We start from the raw sequence: 12,107 nt of genomic DNA on the forward strand, positions 1-12,107 counted from the left end.
TTTGTCCAGCAGAGCCTGAATAAATTGGGTCATGCTGCCATATGTAATCCATGCACTTGAGGTTTGACCTGGCTCCTGTGCAAACCAGTGGGCAGGGATGTGTCTGGGAGCTGGACTGGAGCTCTGGCTGAGACAGCTGAATTTTGAAAGAGCTGGGGTGGAGCCGTGCCGTTCATTTTTGTGGACCAGTTTCATTTGTACGGGAAGATGATTGATGTCTTCCCGCGGGAGCTTTTGTCTGTGCTGGAGTCTGTCTCAAACAACATTGCCAAGATACCTTGGGGCTGGGTTAGGTAATTATTTTGTGATTAGATACTGAAATCAAATAAATAAGTTAATCATTTTACAAGTTCAGAAGAAAATACATTTATTTAATCTGAAACTTCTTCACAATAGCAATGCATAACTCTGTCTTTTTCTGCATGGTGTTGGCCTCGGGTCAGATGATTTCCCACAGAACGATTCGCTAGCATTCCATGGCCCTGGTAATGCAAAGTCACCTGTTATGAAGGAGGCAGGATTCTTGTCCTTCTCTCCTTTGGGCAGTTGATGAGAACCCTGCAAGTGGTGGTGATGGGCCATCAGTTTTCACAGTTCATATTGGCAGCACAGAAAAGATTACTGCACTAACAGGGGAGACTCCTCTTTTGAAAAGAGGCTTTAAATGATGTCAAGAACCACCACAACGATATGGTTTTTACATAAATAATAATTAATTACATGTAAATCAGACTGTTCCCCACCCCTTCCATTAGTATCGTCTTTGCTAAGCTCTCTGTCTTGTTTCTGTCCGCTCACTCTGAGTAGTTGAATGGCAACAGACATCATTTGCAATGCTAACGTCAGATACGGGTCAAAATGGACAAGGAAAACACAACCCGGGGTTTTATCAATGCAATAACAACTAGTTCTGTCTAGAGATGGCAGTGTACTGGGGTTTAACCTCTTCACTGCCACAGAGCCAGAAACAGCAGGAATTTACTTTTCTGGTTTCCTGTTCTGCTATTTCTAACTTATTTTCAGCCCTTTCCTTCTCCTGGCCACTTTCTTTTTTTCCCCCCTTCTCTCCCCTTTCTGGTGTTTACTAGAGCATCTGGTAGTGTTTATCTCCCAAGACACAGGAGACTGTTGTTTTCATAGATATGTAACTAGCCTAAAAGCTTTAATCTTTGTTGATGTTGGACTTTTGGATTAAAAAATAGTCATAATAGTGGAAAAAGTTAAGATGAAATAATGCTTCAGCATAGAACACTTTTGAGACAGCATCAACAGAAAACCCTTCGCAGGGACCGCAGGGACAGCTGCAATTACTGCATCTCCCTCACAGGCAATGCTGAACTTGTGGGGAGAGCAGGGAGACCAATTCCCTGAGATGAGACTGCTTGTTCCACTGGAAGCTGAAAGTGTGGCATGTCCTCATGGAGATTTCTGCATGTGCTCCTGCAGCAGGAGTTTAAGCAGACCCAGAAATGCCAACAAGATGTTAGAAATCTGTTTCCATCTCTGCTGGCTTCTTCCAATGCTGCCTTCCAGGAAGGCAGGGAAGGAGCTAATCTGGCTTTTAGCAGAGTCACACTGCACATGACCTGGGGTTTGAATCCCCCATGGAGTAAAGGCTGTGCTTGAGGTCAGAGGAGGAGATGGTGTTTTGGATTTGGTCTCTTGCTCTAGAGAAGCACGCTGGTTTTCCTCTGAAAGCTTCAGAGATGCTGAGATTGGGTTAATTAGAAGTTGTCAAGATACAGCAAGAAGTGTTGCTGTCATCAGAGAGATGTAGAAAGTGTTACAGAAATTGGGTAGCAAAAGGCAGGTAGGTGTCTGCTATCTGCAGAAGATCTTATTTGCTGCCTTCCCAGGGGACTAGGCACTGTCCCAAACCTGCAGCAAAGTCAGCTAGGCTGGAAGCAGACCTGCAAAATCCGGGTGGCTGCTGCTTTCCTAGCAGGAATATATTCAGTTGCTAATATTGTAAATGCTTGCTGGTACATTTTTATAGCAATAGCATTTATGTAACTTAAGATTTTTATGTAATTTAGGATTTTAAATTAAATGTCTTAATTCAGGTGCTACATACCTCACTTTCCACCCCTGCTCTCCTGCTACATAAGGTGTAAACCTGACTGTAACCTCTCCCAACTTTTTGGGATAAAACATTTTTGGAAAACCCTCACTTTGGGAAGGCAGCAAGCCGATGAAAGGGAGCTTAGCAGTAATGAACCAAGCTAATAAATTACCTAGTGTCACCTTAGGATGGGTCTGTGGCCGCCTGTCACACAGCAGCACATCAAGCTGGAGATGCACAGTCGGTCTCTCCTAACCTTTGTACCTCCTCCTGCTAACCAGGGAGCTGGTTCTGGAACAGACCCGGCCTGTGGAGCCCTGCAAACTGAAGGGTAAAATATTAATAAGCCAAAGAGGAGCTGGAAGTGTCAGTGAGGCTCCTGCACACTGCAGCCATGGGGGAGAGTGCTGCTGGTCTCCACACAAAGGGAATGGCAAACGGTTTCTCCGCAGAAAATTTCACCCGACCAATTTTTTTTGCATGCAAAAATGCAGATTCAGCAGCACCAAAACGGTCTGTGCACACATGCCAAACTTGTCATTTATAAAAACTCAAAAAAGCTCTGACAAATGCTGAAGCTGTTAGTTTTGACACTTCTGACATGAAACACTTTGATTTTTCATTTTGAAACTACTTTGTGTTCAAAATGTCCTTTAATTTTATTTTCAAGCAAGGGGGTGTGTGTCTTTTTTCTTATTCCCCCAAAAAATCAAAATTGAAATGAAATCTTCGGATTGACTCAACATGAAATTGTTCTTGGATTTTTGATTTCAAGAGGCTTTTTTTTCTTAGATGTGTTTGGCTTCAAGTCACTTCTTTTTCACCCCCAAAATTTGCCAGTTGGTTTATCAAGAACCACAGCGAACATCAGCCCCTTTGAAGGGGCGCAGCTGCCACAATAGAATATTTTTTTCATGGCTGTCAGTTGCAGAAAGAAGGGGAAAGAAAAAAAAGGAGCCTTGCTTTTCCTTTCCAGGAGATTGAGTTCATTTTCTATCTGACAGGGATAAATAATAAACAGTATTTTTTTTTTCTGCTGTGAGGGATTGTGTTACGTTATCTGTTTAAACATTCCGTTACATTTTAGTAATGTGAATAATGATTATTCCTGTGCTTCTGAGCTCTCTCTCTTGGCTCGGGCGCCGGAGGTTCAGGAGACACCTGGCATTGTTGACAGAGCGCTGAACTTGAACGCCTCTCACTGTGACAGGGCAAGCCCAAATATTTTGGGAAGAGTCCTTGTTATGTTACGACAGGGGTTGGTAGCACTGATGCTGGGGACAGGTTTTGCTTTAATACAGAGCTGATTATGCTTTATTATTCAGGGAACAGCGTGAACTTGGGCAGGCGGGCTGCTGGGAGAAGGAGAATTGCACTTGGGCACTTCTTATTTGTAGGATGTGCTGAAGGTCTTCCAAGAGATGCTGTCTGTCAGGAGAGGTCAGGATAGGAGGCCCTGAAAGATGTTTTTCTGTGGGTGAGAAAGTGGAAGAAATAAAGCTTTTTTCAAAATAATATAAATGTTTAATGTAGTCCCTACATGTAGACAAATACCTGGGGAAGAGCTTGTATTAAAATACCTTTTTAATCATACTTTCTGTCCCTCAAGGTGGTGTTTGCTTCCTACAGTGTACATCTTCCCTCTTTTATTGGTTTCTTCTCCTGAAGTCAAGCTGGATCTTGGCAGTGCTTTGTGCATCTCCAGTGCTGCACGAGTGTCCAGCTCGTGGTGTTTCATCAGCCATGGACTTTCAGCAAGATTGGATGGGTTGTGGCGTTTGCCAATTCATGTACGGCATGTAATTATATTCAGGAAGCAATAGGAATTAAATTACATTAATTCCCATGAATATTCATTTAAGAATCTCGACCAAATTCAGGCAGATTAATAGTCCAACGAAAATACAATGGCTATTCATTGCCCCCACAGGAAAAGGAAATATGTATTGGCTGGCAGCTCAGGCCAAATGGAAATGTGCTATAGAAAAGTTATCTCTAGGTGGCTTCTGGTACAGTGGCGGCTGGAGGGACACCTCCAGGAGCAGAGAGGATTAGTGTGGGTACGGACGTGGGGAGCCTTTCCCATCCAGCAGGAACCCAGAGGAGTCTGGGGTGAATCCAAGACTCATGTCTCTGCACTGCCCATGCAAATCCAAACCAACTCTGACTGCAGTGGAGCTTCTCTGGACTCACAACAGAGCAAAATGTCATTTATTCTGTGCCTGACTCCCGCTGCCCTGTGTGTGGAGCCAGGCTGCAGCCTGCTCTGCCTGGATTGTGATGCTGCGGGGCAGCACAGCCATTTCTTTGCCTTACAAGCAGCACCAAGCTGGCTGTGCTGCTGGCTGCCTGCTCTGCCATAGCCAGCCCAGCACCAGCCCTCAGGGTGGCTGTGGGGCAGCCCTGTCCTGCCAGGCACCTCCTGGCACATGGAAGCTCAGTTCTGTTCCAGCTTGTCCTCCCAGCACAGGCCAGGACATGGCTTCTACTGTGGCCAGGGAAACTGGGAAAGAATAATAGCAAAAGCAGATGACGGATGCAAATGCGTTTGCAACTGAGGGATCAGAATTTGGTATGCTGGAAACCCCCCTCCCCATCAACAATATTTCATTTAAAAAAATATCTGGGTTTGGTTATAGCTCTCATTTGGGAGAAGTTATTATTTTCATTTTGCCAGACAAGCCAACTTGAGACCTTAGGTGTGTCACATTATCTCTTTGTGGGACTTCCCCAGTTGGAGAACAGATCTTCCACTAAAGCTGGTGCAAGTGTTGCCAAGAGCATAGGGCTTTGTCTCTAAGCTGATGTTTACACCTTTTAAAACTCCCCCTCATAGGCAAGTTGACCTTTCCTGCCCTTGAAGTTCTCTGAGCAAAAGAAAGGTCCGGTTATTTTACCTTGCAGGTGTACCATGTGATGGGTGGAGCTGCATTTTCTACTTTTTCGTAGGTTATTTCTTGCCAGACTGATCTGATTTGCCCTGACTTCACCAAAAACAAGGAAATGTGGAAAGCAGCAACCACCATTTTGCCAAGAAGGGGTTTTGCCTCAAGTTGCAGTATGAGTATACTAACAGGGCTGCTTCTGCTTGTGCTTATTTGAAACAAAAGTCAGATAATCATAAAACCAGGCTGTAAATCCAATGTGCATTCCTCTTTATGTCCGCCAACTTTTCGGGGCAGTACATGGTGTGTATCTCATCTTTTCATGTCTGATGTAAAAGGTAAAATAACAGCTGAGTACCCACATGGGCTTTGCACCTACGCAGCAGTGCCAAGTGGGCCAGGAACCCGCCGTTCAGCCTGGTGATGTGCTCTGCAAAGCCTCATAAACCAGTGACTAAGGCAGAAAGGACTCCAAAGCCTGGCTCCTGGGACATTGAAGGTGTGGCATTACAGTAGCTTGGAAAACATTCTGACTTTATAACAAGTAACACCTATAATTACAGAGGCGTCATCACCTTCATTTTTTTTTTTTTTAGCTAACAAGCTGTAGTTGTAGCCTGTGTACATCCCTGCCAAAATCTGTGAAGCATTTGCTCTTGGGATGGTTCTGCCGGTGGTGGGAATATCAAGCATCTTTCTCCAGGCACTTGTAAAACAATACAGCAGTAAACAATTCAAGCACAATTAGCAGCTACATAGGCAGAAGGGGAGGGAGAAGTCCCACCGCTGGTACTGTCTGTGGAATTAATCATGTTTTACAGAGTTGATATACTGGTTTGGATGTGTGAAGTTAAAAACAGGAGATGAAGAAGTAGCCAATAAGCATTTATTCGAGGATGAAATGTAAAACAAGTATTGTTTCTTAGCGGTATAGGGGAGAGTGTTCAAAAAATGCTATTTTAACAGGTTTAGCTCCTTTTTCTTCCTACTGAAGAAACAGATGAACTAAAAGATATAACAAGATGATGCTCGCTTTTAAAGCTGGTGGTCCCGCCCGGTGACACAAACCCCGGTGTCTCCTGCGGTACCGGGGCTGCACAAGCGGGATGCTGAACGCTCCGCTCCCGGCTCTCGCCCGTTCCCGGCCCCGAGCGCTCCCCGCCGGTCTGAGCGCACCGCTCCGGCAGCGGCGCGAGCATCACCTCCGCAAATATTTATTTGCAGCGATTTTCCTCTCTCAATTATTTAAAATATAATGAATTACGCATAAGTACCTCGCTATTAGGGTAATTCCAGGTCTTAATTGCTGCCAGCGCGGCTCCCGCCGTTCTGCCGGGAGGTGGCGCCGCGGGCCCGGCGCTGCTGCCGGAGCCGCCGGGGCCGGGCCGAGGACGGGGAGCGGGCACCGGGACTAGGGGAGAGGCTGGGCTCTGCGCGGGGCTCCCGTGGTACCGCTCCTGACAGTGTGTGAAACTATAGCCCCCGGCCCCGGGTCAGGCCTGCGGGCAGCCACACGCGATCGCCCAAAAAACAGGGAGGGAAGAAAGCCGGGCGGGTCAAGGAAAGAGTTTTTTCCCCGAACGAGTCGGTCGGTCGCTCGGTAACTTCGCGGCCGCCCGCTGACTCCCGCCCGCAGCGCCGGGCAGGACGCGCTCCATCCCCGCGGGGCGCCCGACGCCCGAGCCCCGTCCCGAGGGCGCCGCGGTGCTGCCGGCAGCGGCGGGCCGGGGTCCCGGGCAGGGCAGGGCGAGGGGCTGCCCGGCGGGGCCGCTCCCCTCGCCCGCTCCGGCCGCCGTCACGGGAGCCCCCGCGCCGCTGAGGTTCCAAATCCGCGCTAAGGCCATCAGTGCTGTTAAAATTCGCGGTGCGCGAGTGCCGGAGCCGCAGGGCTGGGGCAGCCGGGTGGTCCCGGCTCTCCCCCCTCTCGCGTTCTCCCCGCGGGCGCTGCCACCCCTCTCCTCGGGGGCCCTGCCGGTGCGGCCGGAGCGCTGCCGCTCCGCGCACCCACCGAGATGCGGACCCACCCCCGCGGAGCGGCTACGGGCGGGCACCCAGCCCCGTCCCCGGGACGGTCAGTCCCGCTCAGCGGCCGGTGCGCGCCGCTGCGCACCCGCGCAGTGTGTCTAAGCGGTGTTTGCGCCCACAGCGGCGGGCGCTGCGGGGGGAACGCGGGCAGCGCCCGCCTCGCCGCTCCGCGCAGGTAAGGCGGCTCCGCGGGTACCCGCGGAGGGCAGTCCGGGATCCACCGCATCCCTCAGCTCCGCCGGCCTGATGCCCCGCTGCCCCCCGCGCGGCTGCAGAAAAGTTGGTAGGGGTGCGCAGCGCTGCGCCCCCGCCGACGGAGCGGCCCCGGCCCAGGCGCGGAGCTGTCCCTCGGGGTGCGGAGGGGTGCGCAGGGATGCGCAGCGCTGCGCACCGCGCTCCACCGCCACTTTCGCTTCCCCGTGGGGCCGCCCCGCCTCCCCCGGTCCGGCCCCCCCCCCCGCCCCCCCGGCCGTCCTCCGCTGAGCTCCGCGCCTGCGGGGCTCTCGCCCTTCACCCCCTGCGCGCTTCACCCCCCGCTTCTATTATTTTATTTTTTTTTATTATTATTTTTCCCTTGCGCCGAGCCTTGTTTACCCAGCAGGTGGATGTGACGTCAGAGACTGACAACAGCAAAAAATAACAACATCTCCCTCCGCGGGGGTGTCGCGGGCCGCCCCCGGCCCGCCCGCGCGGGGCTGCGCGGGGCGGGGAGGGGGCGCGGGGCGGCGCGGGGCGGGGGCGCGGCGGGGCGGCGTGCGGGGCCCGCGGGCGCGGCGCCGGGCGGAGGGCTCTATTGTTATTTACCGAGCGGCGGAGCACGCCGCCGCGCCGCCCGGGCTCGGCGTGCCGGAGGGACGGGAGGGAGGGACGGGACGGAGGCAGCCCCGCGCCGCTCCGCGCCGCCGCCCGCCCGCGCCGCGGCCGCGCCGTGCTGGGCAGCGGCAGGGCCGAGTCCTGCGGGTGAGTCCGGCGCCCCCCGACACTTTCCCCGCTCCTCCGGGGCTGTTGCACTTTTCCCCCCGCCGGCCCCACGTGCCCGGCCGCCCCTCCCCGACCGCCGCCGCGGTACCGGGGGGGTGGGGGGGTGTGGGGCGGCGGTGCGCGGATGCGGAGCCCCCTCCCCGGGCTGCGGGGCCGTCCGCACCCCCTCCCCGCCCACTTTGGAAACTTCCCCCCCGCCCCGCGCTGCGCGCACTCCCCGCCGTGGTGGGATGCGGCGCGTCCCGCCCCCCTCCCATCCCCGCTCGCGCTTTCCGCGTGTTTTCCGCCGGGTCCCTCCGCGCCGCCGCGCAACGGGCGCGTACGCCCCAACTTCTGCACTCGGGGCAAGAAGTTGCGGTGGGGCCGCGCCCCCCCCACCCCCGCGCTGTGCCCGGCTGCCCGTTCCCCCTTCCCCGAGCACCTGTTGCGGCTTTACGCCCGCGCAGCCCCTTCCGCAGGCGCGGAGCTCCGCGCAGCGCATCCGCCCCCACCGCGGGTCCCTGGGACGCGTTGCGCCCATCCCCCCCATTTCTTTTCTTTTTTTTTTTTTTTTTTTTTGAAACGAAGTGTTTGAATAAACACCCGCGCCTCCCCGGCTCAGCCCGGCGCAACTTCTCACTGCGCGGGTGCGGACCGCGCATCCTTCGCGCGCGTGTGTGTGCGCACGTCCCCCTCCCGCGCAGCCCCGCGGTGCGGAGCCTCGGGACGGAGCCGCGGCTCGCTGCGCGCCGCGGAGCCGCCGCCGGTGCCCGGTAAGTAGGGCCGCCCCGCGCACCTGCCGGCCCGCGCTGCGCGGCCGCGTCCCCGGGCAGCGGAGGGGTGCGCGCTGCCGGCGGCCGAGCGGCGTGTCCGCGCCTCCCTCCTCCCCACCCCCGCCCCGCCGGTTTGTGGGTTCCTTTCTTTCCTGGAAAAAAAAAAAAAAGAAAAAAAAAATAACAAAAACCCAAACCAGCCCAGCGAGCGGGGCGCGGGCAGCTGCGCGGGCAGGGCCCCGCGGGGCGCAGCGCAGCCCCCTCCGCACCGCCCGGTCACTATTAATGACCGCGCGGCCCCGGCGCGGAGAGCATCGCCGGGCGGGCTGCGGAGCGCCGCGCTTTCAGCGACTCTTCTGCTGCCACTTCGCTGTAATGATTTTAATTGCGTGTTTTTGCTTTGAGTGAGCCAAGCGGAGCGAGATTACTTTTTTTGTTTTTTTCCTTTTTCCCCGTCCTTTTCCCCCCGGTTCCCTCTAAGCCCGGCAGCGGCGGCAGCGCGCAGCCCTCCCGTCCCTACCCGAGGCATCTGCCGCCTGCGAGCGCTCTCCGAGCCGCTTCTGTAGAGAAGCTGGAGCCCAACTTCTGTGCTCAGAAGTTTAAGGTTTCATTTTTAGTAACTGTTCTCGGAGTGAGTAATGGATGTGTACTGCTCGTAGCGTGTCGTCTACACTGTATAGCCTGCTGATTTCTGGGGTGCTGGATGGTTCTAAATATTAAAACAGTTTTCTAAACTGTGTTTGCTTTCTATACAGTTTTTCTAAACTTGGATTTTACCTGATTTGACCAAATGTTGATGTCACTAGTGACAGCTGCTTAATTAGACAAAGTTGCAAGCGTGTCATCGAAGAAACTTTTTTGCCTGTGCTGGTAATCCACAGTTTACTTTAATATTTTGGAAAACATGCATTTTGCTCAGTTTAATATTATTTTTACAGTTTTTGTTACTGCTGAGAAGCTCTTATGTTTTGTAAGTTTGAGAGAGCCTGAAATAACTCAAGTTCCCAGAGAAGTGAGTGTGGGCAAGGAGGTACCGTGCATCTCGGCAACTAGATTTGGGGGAAGACAGGGAAATTGGGGCTACTCCTTTCAACTTCTCTCCTCTGAAGCTTTTCCCCTGCACATTTTGTTTGAACTATCTCCCAACCATATTGAATGGACCAGGGCACTGGGGGAGGAAGCTCTCCACTAGTTACCATTCAAAAGGTGTCGGCTAAAATCTCATTGCAAAAAGGTATTGTAGCTTTAACATCTTGCATTGGCAGCATTCTTCCCCCTTAGTCTTTGGATTAGTCATTGTATGAGAGACAGGAAAAAAAAATCACTTTTTTTTTTTTTTCTGGAAAAAGTAAAGTAAACAGCCTCCAACAAGTGAACCTTGACAACCCAGATTAAGGAAGGCAGGAGAGATCAAACAAAGCTGCTGCTGGGCTGTTGTCAGGAGCTGCCTCACTGAAAGCTCTGGACTATTCGATCAGGCAGCAAGGCTATATGTTCACTTATGCAGAAATGGACCATTACAAATGCTGATCTTTGTTGTGAAACCAAAGGATAACTCTGAGAAAAAATAACTACTATTTCAAACAAGGCTTTCTGTTGCTTACGATTTTGATTGCAAAGTTAGTTTTTTGTGCATGGGCTGGGGTTTGGGGTTTGTTTGTTTTTTTTAAAGTGATGATGGTTAGAAGTGCATTTTTACACTTTAAGAGGGGCTTAGGATTTGATTATGTTTACGCTGTCTAGAGCAGCAGAGAAGAAGGCATTAAATTAGTGCAATGCAGAAAAAACCTAAAAGTTCTGTGGAATTCAGCTTTTATTTCTGGATCGCTGAATTGTAAGGAAACGAGGATTTGGTTTTTTTCTCTCTGTGTGTAAGTTCTGTGTTGGTGTATAATAGAGGAGTTTGGTTCTGATTAGGCACTGTATATTGGATGACTGCATTCCTAGAGTTTGGAAAACTTGTAATATCTTTCCTTCAAACATGTTGCCAAGCAGTCAGGATGGACCTTGGTTTTGATACACGGGGATTTTTGTAAGACTGTGTGTAATGTGTCTTCATGGCTGTATCACAGAGACTGTTACTGTGTAGTTTTTCATGGAAATACCAGTAAAGAGTATTAATAGGCACTTGATTTTACTTCAATAAACAGCTAGGATTTAGGTACTAATTGAAATGAACCAGGGGAATGAGGTTAGTTTTGTTGTGTGACAGTTTCATGTTTGTATTCAAACACTTGAACTCAAACTTTAAATATGTGTCACTTTCTTTCCTTTAAAGAATTCTAAAACAATGGAAATACCAATTTTTAAAAAAATCCAAGTAAGAGGCTGTTACCCTAATGTGTATTAATCAGGAGGCAGACCAAGTGCACATCTGCTGAAGAATTAAGAAATCCTAAATCTTTTTGCATAAGCATTTTTTTAATTAGCAGTGCAGATCTCACAATAACTACTTTATACTTTCTGTAAGGTAAGGTTTCATAACTGTCCTGCATAACTTACTCTAAAGCCTGTAAAGATTTTTTTATGGTATATATTTTAATTAGACAATAAAAACTATGTGCATTAAACATGCACATGTATGCTATTAAGCCATTTTGTGTAATGTGTAATGTTTTTTAACATCTATAAACATTTTCTGCTTAAATCAGTTCCACCAGTAACCGTAACACAGCTGGGTTTTGCCCTGGTAGGAGAAGGAGCAGGGAAGTTGAGCAGGGAATTGTGCATCGGACATTCCCGTGCAGCATACGCCGCAGTGTGCGTTTCTCATGGAGTGGATCACCTTTTTTCAGAGCTAAAATTCGCATTATCATCCTTGATGTGATATACTGTAAACATTTGTAGCTCCTGAATTACTCCTGTTTCATAGCACTGTAAAAATTACGAAAAAGGCTGGTAGTAAAAAGGTAAATATATGGAATGTACCTAGTGTTTAGTATTCGTACCTCTTGTGGTCATTTATATTGAGAGATTGAACTGGATAACACAGTTCCTTTTGTGAAATATCCGTTGAGCATGTATTTGTGTATCAAATGGAATAACTTATGCGCACACATATGTAGGATTTGTATGTAAAATACAGTTATTTCAGCAAGGCTGTCCGGTTATTTATGGGGCATAATGATACTTCTGTCATCTTAAATTTTCTCCAAGAAGCTTTAATAAATTTAAATAGATTATATGCTGTCAGAAAATAGTATAAATTTTGTTTACGATTCACTTGCTTTAAGGTACTTATACTAAAGAAGCTCATTTAACCCCAAGACTGAGGAGCATTAAGTGGTGAGAGGAGTCTGCTGAAGAGCTGCTGCTGCCCTTTGCTCTTGTGATAATCTTAAATTACTACAATTTAATTGCAACTTCAAGGCACTGAGCTGAAATATTTTTATGCAGCTGAGC

At 50.2% G+C, this 12,107-nt stretch overlaps 1 protein-coding gene and 1 long non-coding RNA gene across 8 annotated transcripts in view; one reads left to right on the top strand and one right to left on the bottom strand.

The window, feature by feature from the left end:
* Positions 1-341: 341 nt before the first annotated feature.
* Positions 342-8,443, bottom strand: LOC139595762 (uncharacterized). The gene is made up of 3 exons (XR_011681125.1): positions 8,375-8,443; positions 2,235-2,386; positions 342-558 (listed from the first exon to the last, which is right to left on the bottom strand). It is a non-coding gene; the product is annotated as an uncharacterized lncRNA (long non-coding RNA).
* The window catches only part of FOXP1 (forkhead box P1), a 376,943-nt gene continuing 371,896 nt past the window's right edge, over positions 7,061-12,107 (top strand). For 4 of the 7 annotated variants that reach the window (XM_071439343.1, XM_071439351.1, XM_071439350.1 and 1 more), the window contains exon 1: positions 7,779-7,932. The gene's annotated coding sequence lies outside the window, so the exon portion shown is untranslated. Of the gene's footprint in view, positions 7,148-7,777; positions 7,933-7,965; positions 8,706-12,107 lie in introns of those variants that run through there. The other 3 variants (XM_071439345.1, XM_071439352.1, XM_071439344.1) reach the window with 3 other exon arrangements.

Source organism: Agelaius tricolor, unplaced genomic scaffold, assembly GCF_023055355.1.
Source record: "Agelaius tricolor isolate 1412-34295 unplaced genomic scaffold, bAgeTri1.0.p SCAF_14, whole genome shotgun sequence".
Taxonomy (NCBI): Eukaryota; Metazoa; Chordata; class Aves; order Passeriformes; family Icteridae; genus Agelaius; species Agelaius tricolor.